Here is a 20,412-nt window from a genome sequence, read left to right as displayed (position 1 = left end):
TTGATTCCCACACCAGTGCAAAGATGTAAACATTTTCTCAAATTATGCACTAATTACAGAGTAAAAAAATTATACACATATTAAAATAAAAATCTAATTTAAAATGTTTACCTCTAATATAAAGCATCACTTCATTCAAACAGAAAATCCTGGGAAAAAAGTAGGTATATTTAAATATTACCATAGTAATCTAAATTTGGAAAAAAAAAAAAAAGCAAACAAACCTCTACAAATCAGTCCTTCCCCTATCACACAGGCTAATAATTATTTTTCACATGTTGATTTTTAAGACCTATGAGGTATAGAAGTTTCTTAGGAATCATCAAATATTAAATTACATTTTGTTAAATTTTGAAATCATCTGTATTGTTTTCTGAGTTTGTTTTCAGCTACTACTAAAATGAATAATCAATGTCCTTATAGATTACCTAAGGAACTAGAACACACTTAAAATACTAAGAGGACATTAGAAACCTGTAGGTTTAATTACCGGGTGCTTTATAAACACAATGTATATGCCACCAGACCCTCCAGACTGGTGGAAGCATGGATTGTCCTGAGAAACCCAACATCTCTGCAACGCTCTTGAGGCAATTTCCACTCTCTCTTCAAGGACTTTGTTCAGTTGACTCCATCTGCTCCCTTCAAAATTTTCAATGGCTGCTATTCTACTGGCTTCTAACCCAAAAAGTTAAAAGTATGATCAAGTTTTCATCTTAAACATATATTTTCAATCACTCTCCGTGAATTCTGAGAGCGAGTACTTGTGAAAACAAAAATGACTATGGACCTTCTAGACACAAATTCAAGTCCTGGTTTCCATAAAACAGTTAGCATTTGTTAAACACAAACCAGTAACCTCCCAGGCATTGTGATTGACAGCTTTTATCTCATTCGATCCTCGCAGTAGCCCTATAATGTAGGTGCTTCTCACCCCATTTGGAAAATGAGGAAATGAAACTAAATTGTGAGCTCAAGGTCACAGAGCTATTCGGGGCTTGGGACGGGGCGTGAACCGAGACTGTCTAATACCCCTCATTTCAGTACCTGACCTTCTCACTTTCTGAAATTTTCTCATTTTTCAGCTGCTTTAAAAGTTACACCCCCCTAATTCTCCTCTTGCTTCTCTTGTTCTGTACCTTCTCATTTTTCTTTATTGCTCCCTATTTCTCTACCCAACTATTAAATTTTAGGATCTCCCCAGGCCTGTGTTTCCCTATTAACTTTTGGTACTTGCCCTGGAAAACCTATCAACTTTCATGGTTTATAATTATCTATACACTGAAAAATCCTAAATGTTTCTGTGTGTCTATCCTTTTATCTACCCACCATTTATCTACCTGTCTATTTAGCCCAGGACCTCGCTGCTCAGAACTCACATGCAATGATTCATTGGACAAACATCTCCAGTTCGATTTTCTATAAGCGCTTCATGTTCTACATGTCTAAAACTGAACTCTATCACTCTTGCTCTCAAATCTGGACCTCCTTTTAAGTTCCTATCCCATCCTCCTATACCATCCACTCCCAATCCTCCACCAAATCGGTCACCTAATCTTAGAGGTTCTACCACCTGAATATCATTGTAACCAAACCCTTTTCTTCATCCCACTGCAAACACTTTGGTACAAGGACCTCAAACTCTCTTACCAAGGCCACCGCAATACCTTCTAAACTACTATTCAAATCTCACGTTCCTCAGATCCCTCCTTCTAGATTGCTGTAAGAGCTGTTTTCTCATCACATCACTCCTTAGTTTAAAACAACCTTGAACTGAAAATAGTTCATACTCCTGAGGATGGCAAACAGCCCTCCACGATCTTGCTCCTGCCTCCAGTGATTCATTTTTTATGTCACCTTCTAAGAAACCCTCGAATCTCCCGTTCCCACACAGAATTGACCATTTCCAACTTTCTGCTCAGGGTACTGTGTGTATATCTCTATCACGGCACTTACTGAACAGCCAGCATTATACTGTAGATATTGAAAATAGCCTGTTTCCTTCTTATCTCCCCCTTTTAAGCCTAGAGCTCTCCCAGGGCCTTAACTGTATGCACATCCCCAGAGCACAGTGCTTGGCACATAGTATGCGTTTAACAAATATTTATTGAATAAAAGAATGAATGTTTGTGAAATGCTTCAGATTAAGGAGATATGATTACCGCTGTTTTCAAGACCAAATTAAACCATTTTAATCATATTTATTTTATTATGTACCTCCTCCATAAGTAAATTTGCAAAATAATATTTAAATAATTCACGTAGCCTCAAGTAGCAGGGTTCTCAAATAATACTTCTTATTCCAGACTTCCAGGGTAGAAAAATATTAACTACACTACATTATGGTTAGTAAGTTTCAATGGTAGACAGTAATATGTAAAATACCCTAGTATACATGTTCCTAAACAAAGACAATCTGAGCCTATCATAAAAAAGTAAACTTTTTTTAAGGGCTGCTTCAGTTTCTCAGAAACATCAAGCTTTTCCAGAAGACTTAACTGTCTGAAATTAAGACACCCTCCTAAAGATCTCATACACAAATTTTTCTATAAAAAATACATTAAAACCTTTTATATAGAGGCCACCCTTCTGGAAACCTAAACATTTCAGTTCTCAGTTCAAACCACAAATAAAGCACGTGAACAGAAAGTATCTGTCACAAAGTCTACAGGATTTATACTTAGGCAATAGCCCACATCATTTAATGGAAAACAAAAGACAACAGATAATATAGCAGCAGGGCCCGCTCACGGTCTGACAGCAGCAGAAAGTGATAGCCGATAACAGAAAAAGGACCCAGAAAAAAAAAAAAAAACATAAAAAGAAGAATGGTACTTCTGTCTCCATTCTAGTATTTCAACCCAGCAGGCTGAGACCATTTACTATAAACAAAAACAGCTCTATACACCTCAGCAAATAGCACTATTCAATTCTTTATGAATTCATAAAGACAACCCAAAAAGAAAGAATAACTTACATCCAATATTCTCCAAGGGAACAAGGAAGACAGTAAGATTTAGAAATTGCTTGTGGGTTACAATGGCTCATTTTTTTTTTAAGTTTCAGTAATTAATGGTGCGAAGACTCAGCTTCTTCATAAGAAAATGTGCTTATGTAAATAAGTACCATTGCAGATGATGTCAAATAAATGGGATACCTTGCATAAATAATCAAAAGTCCTCACTCTCCAAGTGTATCTTAGAAATTCTCAGGTGTATGTTGGAAAATCCTAGCATGAATTAAAAAGCAACAAATTGATATTATTTGATAAACAGGAGCATGATTTTAAAAAGGATTTGAGGATTGAAGGTGGGATTTTCAGCAATGTTTAAACGGTAATGAAACTGACAGTTGTTCATAAGTTGCAATAAAATGTTTTAATTTAAATTATTGGGAAATGTAAACGGTCAAAATCTTTAAACAAAAAGTAGTTTTTATCCAAAAAAAATTGTGGTAAGTATCTTTATTTACTACATTGGCTTATTTATTCTAAGATGCGTACCAAGCTTAAATACAAGCACAGTCCTCTGGAAATCTTAGATTTAAAAAGAGTTTGAATCTGTATAGTAGTATTACCTGGAAAAAGTCAGAAGTATAGTTTCGGCTCAGTTATGCCCAACCTCCTAATAGAGAATCAAGCTTTTACTAAATATCAGGGCACTATGATTTACTGTAGTTTATAAAGACTCATATAATACTAAGCCACACAACACTAGATGTCAACTTAACCTTGTAGGTGGCAGGCAAATCATACAATACTAGAGTGTTTTTATCTGGCATTATCTAGAATAGTTGCTGAACACAGACACATTCCTAAAGCAAAACCTCAAAACACCAAGAGATAGTTTCTATAGGAGAAAACTAAGCTGGCTAAGATTTAATTCAATTAACACAAACTTCTGGTCTCCTTTACTATATAACATTGAGATGCACGACTCTTTAAAATCTCCTGGGGACAAAGTGTGGTTACTCTTAACACTATTAAAATATTGGTTAAAGATAACTATTGGGTATTGGGCTTAATAACTGAGTGATGAAATAATGTGTACAACAAACCCCCGTGACATGTGTTTACCTATGTAACAACCCCAAAACCTAAAATAAAAGTTTTTCAAAAAGAACAGAAAAAAAGACACTGTCTGTCCTTCCTCCAAATTTTTTTCTGGGGATACGTCAGAAGCACGCCAATTCTGAATGAATATAGACGTTTTTGAACATGCAATTATCAGAAATTATAACAACTTGGCATCTAGCCAAACTGCTAACATTCAGGATACTGATCCTGAAAAACTGGTAGTACAAGGTGACAGCCTGAGGGGACTGAAGATTTTTGGAGTATTTGGAGTAGTGTGGGTTTTTTTTCTAATTTTTACCAATAGGACCCAACAGAAATAAAAGATTCTATCGTCACTGTTAACACTGGCTCAATAATAAAGGTGATTCTCCAGAGCATGCCTGGTTTGATACAGCCACCCACTCCTTCCCTTGGCGACATTCTCCGCTGAGAACGCCTAGTCACTAATCCAGCCATTCACATTAGTTCTCAGGACGCTCTCAGAAGTTCTCTACCTTCTCTCCTCTCCCCGCCTAGATGCTGAAAGGTGATGGGAACTCGCGGTACAGGTACAGAGGCTATTCCTTTCCTAAGGGAGTGCTGCACAATGGCACGTTTACCGTACTCAATTTTATAAATCCTCAATTAAACCAGTGAGTTTGCATATAGAGAGTGGGTACCCCGCCCGCCTCCTCGGATTGTCCTTCTGCCCCGACGCACTGCATCTACTTGCACTCTCCGATGCGGTTTGCCTCCTTCAAATCCAAAACACACATGCCAAGCTCCCTCGCCGCTCCTCCAGTCCGTGGAAGGCGCCCTTCTTTTTGCCAGCAGCGCGTCCTTCTCTCCCCGCCCGCAGGCGCTCACCTCATCTCTAATCCCGGGGGCCCACACAAGCTTCTCTAATACAAGGGCACCCCGTACCATTCCCAGAGCGGCGCGGGGACCCGTGAAACCCCGCCACCACTGTACACTGTCCATTGTCGAGGGTCGCGAGGGCACGCGGAAACGGCGGGCCCCGAAAGGTCTCAGCGAGCTTGTACAGCCCTGAGACATTCACCACTCCCAACACATCCCGCTCTTGTTCCTCCTTAGGGGCACGAGTAAGGGGGAGTTAAAGAGGTCCCGAAGCTCCTCCTGCTCCCCCATCTCTATCCCTGCCGTGGCAGCTGGCTCCGGCCTCTGGGCGCCGCGGTGCCCATCCCTTCAGGGGTCAAGTACAAGGCCCTCGGCCGAATCGCCTCCCTGTTATACCCACCCTCTGCCTTGAGCACACATACGCGAGAGAACCTTCAAACGGATGCCATATGGGAGAAACAGGATTGCGGGCGCTATCAGGGGGCAGCTTAAAAAGATCTCCTTCACATCCCCTCAACCCCTAGCCTTTCTCCCTACCCCGCCAGCCCCCACTATCCACTCCTAACTTCCTCAGCCCAACCCCATCTGTGCTTTCTAATTCCTACCCCCCCACCCCCGCCCCTGGACAGCAGCCATTCGCCCGGCACTCACCTCAGGGAGCAAACAACGCCCCTCTCCTCCACCCAGCCCGCCCCTCTTCCGCCCGCTGGAACGGCGTGTTCCCTCAGCTCACCTCGTCTCTTGGCTGCCCCGCGCGAGTTTAAGTGTGTCTCTGCCGCGTAATTGTATCCGGGACAGAAGGGACCCGTGTTTGTGCGCTGAATCAAGTGTCGCCGCCTTCGGTGGTTCGGGGGCGTAAGGGAGGCTTCAGAGTTAGCGTGTTCACTAAGGAGCGCTCTCCCGTTCACAGTTGATAGCAATGCTTTAACCGTGTCCTCCCTCGGGTCCGCAGCGCGCCTGCTCGTCCACAGCTCCCCGCGGGCGGCCAGGCCCCCCGCCCCCCAGCCGCGCCCCGCCCTACGCGCGGCAAGCAGAGCTGGAGCGCGCCGCTGTCCTTCCGCACTTGGCTCAGCGGGGCACGACACGGGCCGCCACGCGCTCAGCCTAGCATCACTCGCCTCGGACTGCGAGCGCCTCCAGCTCCCCCGGCTGGGGCATGGATGCAGACGCGCCTTCGTACCACGCGCTCGCAGGCTGGGCGAGGGGCAGAGCGCTGGGATCCGGCCAGTCGCCCGCTGAGCGAGGTTGGCTTGCAGGCTGGGACTTTTAGCTAGCCCACTGAGCGCTCCAGTTGCGAACTCTGATACCGGCACGTGGCCCCGCCCACTGTTCTCTCTGCGAGGCGTGTCCCGCGCCCTTTCCGCCACCACCCACGTAGTCCCTGTGCCCGCCTTTTATCATCAAGGCAGTTCAGTGAGCTTTGCGAGTTGATATCGCGTGTTTTCTCACCTTCCTACCTTTCCTGCCTCACTCCTGCTGAATCTATTCAAAAGTTATACTTGGGCAAGCGGATGGAGGAGTCTGGAAAATGAAGAGGGTGATGCTTAGGTGAGCAGGTGCCTGCACTGCCGCCAACCCAGGCTTCAATTCTGGCTCTCTTGAAGCGGAAAGCCTTAAAAAACGGGAGTTTGGGGATACCAAAAAAAAGTAAACAGGGTTGCTGGACTGAATAACATCCCTCCTCTCAGGCTCCTGCTGAAAGGGCCATTCATGCTTTGCCTGGTTGAGCCTGTGGCGACTTTATTCTGACAAATCTGCCTTTGCCAGAGGCATAACCTTGCCAAGTTGGCGTCTTGTCCAGCAAGCAACTGTGCCCAAGGCTTGCTGGAGCAGCCTCTCTATGGCGCCTCAGACCTTTGAGCGCCTTTGAGCGCCTGAAGTAGATTGTGAGATTCATGAAAACTGAGAAAGTCTAAGAGTGTGCGTGTGTGAGATATTATATATAATATATATAATTTTTATATTATATATAATGTTATATATAACATGAACTGAATTGTTTATTGTTTATGTTTCATGTCGAGCGTAAATTCCAGAAGCTAAGATGCTGCCACAACACACAAACGTTATGTGTTTAAACGTTGGAAATCAAAAATGCCATGTCGGGTCGTTCTTTCCTTGTTCAAAAGTGAGATTCAGAAATAGATTGGGATTTTCTGCCCTTAGATAAGAAAACGGAAATTATATTTTACTGTATATGTTATCAGTTAGTGATAAATAAAAAAACTAATGTATACTGCTGTTATTATAAAATCCATATGCTCAAGAATGTTCACTGATGCAGAGATCTTCAAATGCCATTTCAAAAAAGATAATGCACTTTTCTTTGCAGATTAGAAATTTGAACATATTCCCTGTGCAAAATGCAGGGAATATTTTCACAGCCTTTGTACCTGATCTAAGGAGATTACCATATTCTCTATTTATTTCTTATTTAAATTGCACTAGAAAACCTAAAGTAAATGAAATGTAACATAATAAAGAAAAGAGAATTTAGACATCTACTTTAAAAGCTTTATTTCTCAAGGATCAAGCTTCAGTTTCAAGCTACTGTTTTGATGATGTATATGTAAATTCTTGGTTAAAACTTGATCATTAGCCATTAAACAACTTTTTTCTTTTATTTTACAAAAATCTTTAAAATTGTTTCACCACATCCTTGTCCTTAAAATGGTGTTAACTGATCATTGTGTAAGGTTTTTGTCAGATTTTTGGATAGAAAAGGAGTGTATATTATGTGTAGATATGTCCATGTTTATTGTTTCTCTGATCTGTTGTTGTCCACATTAAATAATGATTATTGAATTTCTCACAGCTCTACACAGTAAGGGTGTTCCATAAGGTAAAACAAGTTTAGTCAATCATCGTATGAATAGTTGAAATACACTTTTGGAGTTTGAAATGATAAAAGCAAGAAATCAGTGAGGTTCACCGCCTCACTCCACTTTTCCTTTTTTTAATGCTCCCACCTTTAATTGTTAACATTATTGATTAAGTAGTAGAATAAATGAATAATGGAAACATTTACTACTTGTCTTTAAGGAAGGCTGCATATTTTTCATATTTAATGCATCCTTCAAGTTCCCATACAGATTAAACAAGATTCTCCCTGTCATCTTTAGTTTATAGAATGTTGAATGGGGCACCATAGGCTGTAGTGAGAAAGTTTCAGCCAATGTGGGGTATGCTATTAAAATTCTCTCATTATTTATATGGACCCTATATATCAGTATTCTCAATTGTTTTTTCCAGAAATACTTGTTATAATTATTCACCGCATATAACTTTATTGGAAAATATAAACAACCATATGCGAGATATTATATAAGCTTTGTAATCATTCACCATTAACTCTGGGATCAGACTCCCTAGAATTTGAAGAAGGAATTAATGAAATCAACTACAAACTAATAGTAGTAGTAATAGAAATTTTTAAATCCTCTTAAAGTTGCTGCAAAGTGTGACCACCCCCTCTTACACTCAAGTTAAAGGAGAATATTAACAGCCTGTCTTGTCTCTGTGGACAGTGAACCTAAACTATACTCCCCAACTCCAAATTCCTCAAGTTTATTACAGGCCAGCAAGCTCCTGCACGGCTGCAGTCATAAGACCGATAAGTTTGGGTTGCAAGATATGTTTTTCTCAAGATGTAAGAAAAGTTGTAACGCTTGATTAACTGCCTTTGTTTCTCGCTTTTGTAACTTGCTTCCTGCCTCACATAGTTCCTGCCTTAAGATGTTTAAAAGTAAGAAAAACCCTTTGTTCGGGGCTCAGACTTTCTGGACATATGTCCAGCTGTGCCAGTGATCACCTTAACAGACTCTCCTGAACCGTTTTCCGTCTCTCCAGTCTTTGATTGTCTGTAACATTTCTGGGAGCTCGTCTGGGATTGGAGACGGCAGATTTTCTCTCCTTTGCCTGTGGACTAGAGCCCCAGGACACTGGAAATCTGGGGTCCTTGGTGCCCCCACGAGAGTTTCAGTCCGGAAAGAGAACTGCCCTCCCACATTCTGGGGCCTTCCCCCAACAGCACAAATGGAACCGGTGGAAAGGGTTGCAGGACAGTCACAGGAGCAGTGCGCAGACATCTGAACCACGTTAAGGTTTGGGTCCTAATGCAAGACCCGTCCCATAAGGACAGAAGGGGAGCCTGATCACCTCCCAGGACATGATGACTAGTCTGACCCAAGGGGACTGGGACAATGGGAGAGTCCCATTGATTCTGACGAAACTCATACCCTAACCGACATCAGATGCGGGTGGGGCTCGCAAGTTTGTCAGAAAGGAAAACCAGTCCAGGGACAGGGGAGGTGTGTGAAAGTGTGTGAAAGAGACACTCAGGAGAGACCAATGCAGGGCATGACGTGGGGAGGCACAGATCTCCTAGCGTGGACTGTGTGCTCTGAGGCAAGTGTGGGAAAAACCAGAACTAGAACACTGCATACAGCCCATAGGACCAGCTCTGGCTGCAGCTAGCTGTAACAGGAATTAAGGCAGTCTCCTGGCTAAGCAGTATCCGCCATGGCTGCAGTTAGCTGTAACAGGAATTAAGGCACTTTCCTGGCTAAGCAGCATCCGAATCTCCCGTGATAGGACCCAGTCTGGTGGATCCAAGAGTGAAAGTGAGAGTGAAGGCATGCCATGAGGGAGGAAATGGGAGGAAAAGCATCAAAGCCTACTCCACTGGAGTGCATGCTGAAAAACTTTTAAAAAGGTTTTAATGGTGATTACAGGGTTAAGCTAACTCCACAGAAACCGAGAACCCTTTGTGAGATAAACCAGCTGTCTTTTAATGTAGGGTGGCCAGCCGAGGGGACAATAGACAAGGAGATAATTGGCCGAGTGTTTCAGGTGGTCACCGGGCTTGGAGAACAGCTCAGGCACCCAGATCAGTTCCTGTATATAGACTCCTGGCTAAATGTAATTCAGACCCACCCTCAGTGGCTGCAGACCTGCTTTGAGGCCTACTGAAATGGCCTGGACAAAACCAGGAACCATAGAAAAAGACTGCAAGGCATCAGAAAAAGAAAAGGAGTCACAGGAAAAGCAGAAAAAACCTGTCCTACAGGCCCCACCTGAAGACTTAGAAAGTCCACCCCCGTATGCACCAATTTATCCATCCCTGGCACGGCTTAGACAGGAGGCTGCCCCAGCTGCCTCTGGAGGCTCAGACTCAGAAGAAAGCATCCCTCAGGCAACACCACACAGAGAGAAGTCAGAGCCATTGCCTGAAAAGCCAAAGGAGGAATTCCAGGGGGATGAGGTTGGCCACTTTAGGTCAGGTCGTGCCCGAGCAATGCAGATGCCCCTCTGAGAAACATGGGGACACATTTATTTGAATGCACAGAATAAAGTCCAAGGGGGAGAATGGCTCTTCATTTATCAGCCCTTCTCTACTACTGATCTCTGAAATTGGAGACAACATACTCCCTCCTATACAGAAAAGCCTCAGGCTCTTGTAGATCTAATGCAGCCCATTTTCCTAACTCACAATCCTACCTGGGCTGATTGCAAACAACTCTGTCATTATTTAATACGGTAGAGCACCGAAGAGTTATACAAGCCGCTTTCCAGAGGCTGGAGAACAATGCGCCTGCAGGCACAGGAGATATCAAGCAGTATGCCCAAAGAGTACTCCTGATAGAGGCTGACCCAGGCTGGGACCCTAACCAGGCTCAAGGACTACAAAGTTTGCAGCGGTATTGAGAGGCACTCCTAAATGGAATAAAGGCTGGAGGGAAAAAGGCCACCAATATCAGAAAGGTCTGAGGTCAGCCAGAGGCCAGATGAAAGTCCCAGTGAAGAGACTCTGCGAGGCTTACCGGCTTTATATGCCATTTGACCCTGAGGCTGCTGAAAAACAGTACATGGTAAATATGGCATTTGTAGGGCAGGCCCAGGGAAATACCAGGCATAAATTGCAGAAATTAGAAGCTCCACAGGCGTGAGTGCTACTCACTTATTAAACTGGCTACGAAGGTGTATATTAACCGAGATCAGGAGGCAAAGAGATCAGGAGGCAAAGAAGGAAGCTAATTGGAAGCTTAAGGAAAGGCAGATTTGCTAGCAGCAGCCTGCACAGGAAGGGAAACTTACTTTGCAAGGAGGTGTGGGTGCATTCGTGATAAAGGCCAGTCTGGACAGGGATATAAGAGCTGGCCAAGGCTAGAAAAAGATTAATGTGCATGGTGCAAAAGGAAAGGACTCTGAAAGGATGAATGTAAGGAGAATAAGGAAAATGGTCAGGACCATAGTATAAGAAAGCCACCGGCCAAGGGCTACTGTACCTGGGAAAAACCCAAAACCTTCTGGGCCTGCTGTGGACGGCAGTATATAAAGTGTCAGGAAAAAAGGCTCAAATCTGCTTTAAAAGTGTCCAGTATTTAGGCTTCTGTATAAGCCAAGGGAAACGATAGCTCGGTGGTGAATGAAAGCAGGCTGTTTGTGCGCTTCCTACTCCAACCGCCCTGCGCCAGATAACAAAGTTCCTAGAGGCAGCAGGGTTCTTCTGCATTTGGACCTTAAATTTCTTGCTCATGGCTAAGCCATTATATGAAACCACAAAGAAGGGTAAAAGGAACCTCAAAGAAATCAAGAAGACTTTGATCCAGGCCCCGGCATTAGGACTGCCAGACATGACAAAGTCTTTTTACCTGTATGTTCATGAAAGTAAAGGAATCTTGGTACAAATACTAGGGTCATGGTATTGGCACATGGCTTATTAGTCCAATTAACTAGACTTGGTGGCTATGGGATGGCCACCCTGTTTCAAGGCATTGGCAGCCACTGTCCTGTGAGCAGAAGATGCTAACAAGCTCAAATTAGGACAAAGGTTGAGAATTCGGATGCCCCACATGGTCATCACCCTGATGGAGCAGAGGGGACATTGCTGGTTTTCTAATCCTAGGATGTTAAGATATCAAGGGCTTTTGTGTGAAAACCCGTGCATAACCTTGGATATTGTGAATACTCTAAATCCAGCCACACTGCTGCCAATAGAATGGGCAGAGCATGGAAAGTCCCCATTGTTTGGCCCAGGGTATGACAGTTGTGTGGAAATGGTAGATGAGGTTTTCTCAAGCTGAAAAGACTTAAACGACCAGCCCTTAAAAGACTCAGATGTCAAATACTTTACTGCTGAGAACAGCTTCATATCTGAAGGTGTCAGATGGGCTGGATATGCAGTGGTAACACTGAATTCAGTATCTGAAGCCCACCCTCTGCTAGTCGGAACTTTGACCCAAATTGCTGAGCTAATAACTCTCACTAGAGCATTGCTCTTGGCAAAAGGACAATCAGTAAACATCTATACTGACTCAAGATATGTTTTTGCTGCTTTGCATGCCCATGGAGCCATATATAAAGAAAGAGGATTATTAACTACTGAAGGAAAGGGAATGAAAAATCAAAAGGAAATAGAGCAGCTCTTAGAAGCCGTAAAGGCTCCAAAAGAAGTAGCAGTCATCTATTGCAAAGGGCATCAAACAGAAGGAGGTGATAAGGCTAGAGGAAACAGAAAGATGGACAGAGAAGCCAAAAGAGCTGCAATGACAGAGGTAACTAAGAAAGAAGAGGAAACCCTTACCATGCCTTTACTGGAGCTTCCCCTTACAGAACTCCCTAACTACTCCTCTAATGAAAAGGCTTGGTTTGAGCAGCAGAGTGGAAGTTAGTGGCTTGAGCAGGAGAGTGGAAGTTACCAGAAAGCAGGTTGGTGGAAGTTCTCTGATGGGAGTCTAGCCATCCCAGAAGCAATAGATGCCCCCCACCCCCCGACCCCAGTTCATAAAGCAGTTTCATCAGGGATCGCATATGGGGAAAACTGCATTACAGACTCTTGTAGGATGGCATTTCTATGTGCCACGTCTAACTGGCCATCACTTGAACCATTTGTGAGCCACAGTAGGGGCCAACACAGCCCCCAGGGATTCAAGAAACTGAAGCTACACCTTGTGAAAACCTGTCTGTGGACTTTACCGAGCTGCCTCGAGCTGGAGGCTACCGGTACATGCTAATGTTTGTCTGTACTTTCTCAGGGTGGGTTGAGGCATTTCCCACCAGGACAGAGAAAGCTCAGGAAGTAACCAGGATCTTACTAAAGGATATTATTCCTAAATTTAGACTACGTCTAACTTTAGAATCTGACAATGGCCCAGGATTTGTGGCAGAAAATAGTACAACAGCTAATGCAGATGTTAAAAATCAAATGGAAACTACACACAGCTTATCGCCCACAGAGTTCTGGAAAAGTTGAAAAAATGAACCGGACATTCAAACAGCTGTTAAAGAAGTTTTGCCAAGAAACTTATCTAAGGTGGGATCAGGTGCTGCCCATGGTCCTTCTCTGAGTCAGGGGCATCCCTACTAAATTAACTGAGTATTCACCCTATGAGATAGTGTTTGGCCGACCACCCGCAATCATAACTCAGATAAAAGGTGATTAGAGCGAGACTCTGTCTCAAAAAAAAAAAAAAAAAAAGAAAAGAAATTGGGGAATTAACCTTAAGAAGGAAAATGCAAGCCTTAGGTGATGCCATGCAGGAAATACAAGGGTGGGTAAGAAAAAGAATACCTATTAGCCTCACAGATGCAGTACATCCCTTCCAACCTGAAGATTCTGTCTAGGTCAAATGATGAAACCTAACCACTTTAGGGCCTTTATGGGATAGTCCCCATTTTGTGATTTTGTCTACCACCACTGCTGTTAAAGTTGCAGGTATCACACCTTGGGTTCATCATAGCCAGCTGAAACCAGCAGCAGCCACTGCCCAGGACCAGTGGACCAGTCAACAAAATCCAGACCACCCGACACAGCTGATTTTGTAGTGAAACCAAGCCACGGCTAACAAGGACAGCTGCCCTTCTCCAATCACACCGGAAGCTGGTTGGTCCACGCACAACTGAAGCTTGAGAAAACATCAAGCCCTGCTCTAGTCACACAACCGGAAGCTGACTGGTCTACTCACGGCCAAAGCCTGAGGAAGTCAATGATAGATAAGTAAATGTGGATTGAATTTACAAACATAGTTATACTCCTACTTGTACTGATTATTTTGCTGTCATGTTATCTTTGCAAATGCTGCCAAGCTTGTTGCCCAGAAGGGTGCCCGTGCATAGTATAAGTTTAATCATATTAGTAATACTGAAGCCACTGACACTTCCACCTGTGGTTATAAAAGGGGAGCAGGATGACTGTCATCACTGTATGATAGAAGCCTGGTCCAGAAAAGGTGTGACTAAAACTTTGTTATACCAGACCTACTATGAGTGTACAGGAACTCATACAGAAACTTGTGTCTATAACCAGACTAGTTACTCAGTCTGTGATCCTGGAAACGGGCAGCCCAAAGTATGTTATGACCCAGAGTTCTTGTCCTATGACTTCTGGTTTGAAGTCCAAATTGGCAAACCCCTAATGCCACCATACACAAACCTCACAGAAACTGGGGTCAGTAAACTTGTAAACAAAATGGAATTATTCCCTTATTTGCATAAAGAGACTATCTTCATGCATTTTGATGCCTGCCAAACTGCACATCTCAAAACTAAATAATATTGGGACTATCTGTAAAAATCTAGGACAAGAAAAAGTCAGCAGCAGAGCCGCCAAGGCCATAATAGGAGAGTCCAAAAAAGACTGCTGATCGTGATAATCAGTGGACCACACATGAATTTAATCAGCACCTATACACAGGAAGGGTTGCTTATTTGCCAGCCAAGAGGCGAATATAGGGTACACGACTGGAATGTGCAACCCACTCAATCTGACAATACTAAAGCCAAATATGCCTTTCTGGACTGAAGGGCATAAAGGGTTACTAACTTTTGATCAGGCGGGAGCTCTCCTAGGACTTGGTATTCCTCTAGTCATCACAAAGAAAACCCAAAGGACCCAAATTCAAGTTAGTCCAATACAACAGTTGAGGTTTTATAAATCTTTCAACAAACACTTTAATCCTGAAGTATCAGAAATTCAAATTCCTCCTATATCAGCTGAAAATCTGCTTGCCCAGCTAGCCGAAAGTATTGCTAATAATTTAGGAGTTACTTCATGTTATATATGCGGAGGTACTAATATGGGAGATCAATGGCCCTGGGATGTCAGAGAATTGATGCCACAAGACAATTTTACCTTTCCTGAATTTGTTACAAAATTCAATGCAAATCCAAGTGTTTGGCTATTAAGGAACCCCATCATCACAAAATACTGTATCACCCACTGGGGCAAGGCCTTTCAGAACCAGGCAGGGGAAACAACTTGCCTAGGTGAACAATATTTTGAAGAATCCGAGAACAGAACACAATGGAGAAGCTTTACAGACAATTCCTCTGTATCAGATTTTAATCCCTTTTTGCAGTTCCCAACACTAAATCAATCATGGTACCAATTAGATCCTCCAACTGTTTGGAGAGCACCTGCAGGGTTATATTGGATCTGTGGAACGAAGGCTTATCAGTTACTACCCAATAAATGGACAGGGGCATGTGTATTAGGAAAAATACAGCCATCCTTTTTCCTACTCCCACTGCAGCAAGGGGAAAATCTAAGCTGTCCAGTCTATGATGAAGTCAGAAAAAGAGTCAGAAGAAATGTGTTTACAAAAATAAGTACTATGGAAAAAATAAATACTAACATTAAAAAGGATATTGAAATGGGGAACTGGAAAAATAATGAATGCTCCACTGAAAGAATTATCAAATACTATGGACCTGCCACCTGGGCCCAGGATGTGTCGTGAGGATACCGTACTCCTATTTATATGTTAAACCACATCATAAAGTTGCCAGCAGTTCTGGAAATTATAGTCAATGAAACAGTCCGAGCCTTGGACTTGCTAGCCCTACAGGTGATCCAGATGAGAGATATCATTTATCAGAACAGGTTAGCACCGGATTATCTTTTAGCTTCAGAAGGAGGAGTTTGTGGAAAACTTAATCTAACAGATTGCTGCTTGATGACAATGGAAAAGCTACATTTGTGTTGAGCACCAAAAGGGAGGAATGAAAAAGGAATTAATGAAATCAACTATAAACTAATAGTAGTAGTAACAGATATTTTAAAATCCTCTTAAAGTTGCTGCAAAGTGTGACACCATCCCCCCATCCCCGGCCTTACACTCAAAAGAGAATATTAACAGGCTGTCTTGTCTCTGTTGACAGTGGACCTTATCTATACTCCCCAACTCCAAATTCTTCAAGTTTATTACAGGCCAGTGAGCTCCTGAATGGCTGCAGGGTCACAAGACCGTTAAGTTTAAGTTGCGAGACATGTCTTTCTCAAGACGTAAGAAATGTTGTAATGCTTGATTAACTGCCTTTGTCTCTCACTTCTGTAACTTGCTTCCCGACTCATGCAGTTCCCACCTTAAGATGTTTAAAAGTAGGAAAAGCCGTTTGTTTGGGGCTTGGACTTTCTGGACATATGTCTGGCTGGGCTGGTGATGACCTTAATAGACTCTCCTGAACCTTTTTTGGTCTCTCTGGTCTTTGATTGTCCCGCAACAAATTGAACTTCTGCCTCACAATTTGTTAGCTGTGTGATTTTTTGCCATGTTACCTAACTTCTCTGTGTTTTTATTTCTTTATCTGTGAAATGAATATTATAATAATGCATACTTCATAAAGCAGGACATAGCCCCTGGCACCTAGTAGTGCTCAATACATGTTAACAGCATTCTCTATCTACAACTCTAACTGGTAATGGAGAAAGTTATCCAGCTTTCTAAGTTTTGTTGGGGTTGTTATATTTACTGGCAGATTTATATAGGGATTTTTCTATTACTGGAGGCAGCAAGCATAATGGAAAATGTCCTTTTTTTAAGCTTTCTTGTTACCTTTTTTTGACTGCAGTACTGATTTTTCATACAGTGTTCTGACAAGGCCAAGTTCTTCTAATACTTTGCCTTTTATTATAGTAAGTAACCTAGTGTTTCTTTAAAACAGTTCTTACATTCATTTTATTCATCTCACTAGCTGTACTGCATTCATCCGTCCAGCAAATGTTTGTTAAACACCCAATTTATGTTCAATTTTAATAAACACTGTAGAGAATTTGCTCCCTTAACCCGCAACAAAAATTATTTCATTGATTCTGCCCTTAACAAGCTGGGGAAAGAAGTATCTTACAAACATTTTGAAAAAAATATAAGTAAACACTATGTGCCAGTCTATTGCTTTCCCTTTCATTCTTTTTTTTTTTTTTAATTTATTTATTATTATTATACTTTAAGTTGTAGGGTACATGTGCATAACGTGCAGGTTTGTTACATATGTATACTTGTGCCATGTTGGTGTGCTGCACCCATCAACTCGTCATTTACATCAGGTATAACTCCCAATGCAATCCCTCCCCCCTCCCCCCTCCCCATGATAGGCCCCGGTGTGTGATGTTCCCCTTCCCGAGTCCAAGTGATCTCATTGTTCAGTTCCCACCTATGAGTGAGAACATGCAGTGTTTGGTTTTCTGTTCTTGTGATAGTTTGCTAAGAATGATGGTTTCCAGCTGCATCCATGTCCCTACAAAGGACACAAACTCATCCTTTTTTATGGCTGCATAGTATTCCATGGTGTATATGTGCCACATTTTCTTAATCCAGTCTGTCACTGACGGACGTTTGGGTTGATTCCAAGTCTTTGCTATTATGAATAGTGCCGCAATAAACATACGTGTGCATGTGTCTTTATAGCAGCATAATTTATAATCCTTTGGGTATATACCCAGTAATGGGATGGCTGGGTCATATGGTACATCTGAATCGCCATACTGTTTTCCATAATGGTTGAACTAGTTTACAATCCCACCAACAGTGTAAAAGTGTTCCTATTTCTCCACATCCTCTCCAGCACCTGTTGTTTCCTGACTTTTTAATGATCGCCATTCTAACTGGTGTGAGATGGTATCTCATTGTGCTTTTGATTTGCATTTCTCTGATGGTCAGTGATGATGAGCATTTTTTCATGTGTCTGTTGGCTGTATGAATGTCTTCTTTTGAGAAATGTCTGTTCATATCCTTTGCCCACTTTTTGATGGGGTTGTTTGTTTTTTTCTTATAAATTTGTTTGAGTTCTTTGTAGGTTCTGGATATTAGCCCTTTGTCAGATGAGTAGATTGCAAAAATGTTCTCCCATTCTGTAGGTTGCCTGTTCACTCTGATGGTAGTTTCTTTTGCTGTGCAGAAGCTCTTTAGTTACAAAATCATGTATCTGACAAAGGATTTGTATCTAGAACATGTAAAGAACTCTTAAGATTCAATAATGAGATAATAAGCAACCCAGTTTAAAAAATGGGCAAAACATTTAAACAGATAATTTGTCAAAGAAGATATATGTGTAGCAAATAAGGACATAAAAATATGGCCAATGTCATTAATCACTCACGAAGTGCAAATTAAAACAGAAAGGATATATCAGTTAATATCTATTAGAATGGCTAAAATGAGAAATATTGATCATATTAAGTGTTGGCAAGGATGGCAATTGAAATTTTCATACCTTACTAGTGGGGACATAAAACGGAACAAATATTTTGACCAAAAAATTGGCAATTTCTTAGAAAATTAAAATATGCCTTCTATACTATCCAGACACTTCATTCCTAGGTAATGAAAACATATGTCCATGTAAAGGCTTGCACCTGAATGTTCATAACCACTTTCTTTTTAATAGCTCCAAATTGGAAACAGCACAAATATCCATCAATATAGTTGAATGTATAAAGAAACCATGATCTGTACGTACAATATGTTCAACTTATCAAATTTTACCTTTTAAGTATATGCAATTTCTTATATGTTAATTATATCTCAATTGAGCTGTTAAATAAACGTGAAAAGGTAAAAAAAATATATAAGTATATAATCATACTGTAATTAAATGTAATCAGCTGTCAAACATGTAATAAAAACAAGTAGTGAGAAAGAAGAGAAGGTGAGATTAATATTAGCTAGACTTGTTAGACAAAGGGTATTGGGAAAGATTGTACTTGACCAGGGCATGAAGAACAGGTAGGTTTTTTAGTTCTTCAATAACTAAAGGATATTTTGTCTGAGAATAAAATAATGTATTAGTAATACTTCTTGGACAATTTTATAAATCAAGTGAATAAACCTACTACCGTAAAATACATAATATTACAATTTTAAAAGTACCTTCTATATATTAAACTTGAACTATATTGCTTTGTTAAATTGTACTTTTCATACTGTTTCAATCCAAATGAATAAACAGTTGAGCACCTATAGGTGTAGGCCCTGCTAGGTAGTCCAGCCACAAATATGAATGTGTCATGATCCTCTGATCCCCAAGGAACTCAGAATTGTGGGAAATAAAGGTAAATATATTATACATGTAAAAATAGAAGATGATGAAAGCATGGAAGTAATACAGAGGAAGTAAGATAATTGTGTTAGAAAGTTTCAGAAGACTTCACAAATAATTGACACTGGAACAGTGTTTTGAAGGATGAATAAAAGTTCTATAAGTCAAAAAAAGAAGGAAAATTCAATTAGAGGGAATAATTTAGTTATTACATTTCCCACTCTAGTGAACTTCATCCATTTTTGTCCATAGTTACCTTAATATATTTTGACTCAAACATTTTCTGATAAAATTACTTACATTGATTCTTTTCTCATTTTCAAGTAGAAGTAGTAGAGACATTACCTGCTGACAAAATAATATATGAATGAGAGAGTAGACCATAAGATCGATAGATACATATATTATAATACATGTATACATCTTTTTGTGGAAGAAGAATGCAGAAATGGGAATAGGTTTTGTTTTGTTTGGTTGTTTTTTTCCAATTTTTATTTTAGATTCAGGAGGTACAAGTTTCTTACATGGGGATATTGTGTGATGCTGAGGTTTAGGGTATGATGATGTTGGTAGTTTGATAGGAATAGCATTGAATCTGCAAATTGCTTTAAGTAGTATGGCCATTTTAATGGTATCAATTTTTCCAATCCATGAGCATGGAATGTTTATCCATTTGTGTGTGTCATTTATAATTTCTTTTAGCAGTGTTGTGTAGTTCTCTTTTCACCTCCTTGGTTAGATGTATCCCAGATATTTTATTCTGTGTGCTTGTGTCTATTGTATGTAGGATTGCATTATTGGTTTGGCTCTAAGCTTGAATGTCATTGGTGTAGAGACATGCTACTGATTTTTGTACGGTGATTTTGTATCCTGAAAATTTACTGAAGTCAGGAATAGGTTTAAAATGAATAGGTTTAAAACGTATTCTTCTTGAAAAAGAATACTAGAGAAAAAAGAGTGTGCTCAATGCTCTACATGAGTTTTAGGCATTTTATAGTAAATGCAATGTGTTTTAAAAAGCTTTTGTGTGTTGGCCGGGCGCGGTGGCTCAAGCCTGTAATCCCAGCACTTTGGGAGGCCGAGGCGGGCGGATCACGAGGTCAGGAGATCGAGACCATCCTGGCTAACCTGGTGAAACCTCGTCTCTACTAAAAAATACAAAAAAACTAGCCGGGCGTGGTGGC

General features: G+C 41.3%; 1 protein-coding gene across 2 annotated transcripts in view; it reads right to left on the bottom strand.

Annotated features, from left to right (window-relative positions):
* Positions 1-6,144, bottom strand: part of UGT8 (UDP glycosyltransferase 8) — an 84,674-nt gene extending 78,530 nt beyond the window's left edge. Inside the window, exon 1 of one of the 2 annotated variants that reach the window (XM_007999640.3) lies at positions 5,646-6,144. The gene's annotated coding sequence lies outside the window, so the exon portion shown is untranslated. Of the gene's footprint in view, positions 1-5,312; positions 5,396-5,645 lie in introns of those variants that run through there. The other variant, XM_007999642.3, reaches the window with a different exon arrangement.
* Between the last annotated feature and the right edge of the window lie 14,268 nt (positions 6,145-20,412).

This window comes from Chlorocebus sabaeus, chromosome 7 (genome assembly GCF_047675955.1).
Source record: "Chlorocebus sabaeus isolate Y175 chromosome 7, mChlSab1.0.hap1, whole genome shotgun sequence".
Classification (NCBI taxonomy): Eukaryota; Metazoa; Chordata; class Mammalia; order Primates; family Cercopithecidae; genus Chlorocebus; species Chlorocebus sabaeus.
The sequence above is the reverse complement of the archived record's forward strand: the minus strand, read 5'-3'. Positions and strand labels throughout refer to the sequence as shown.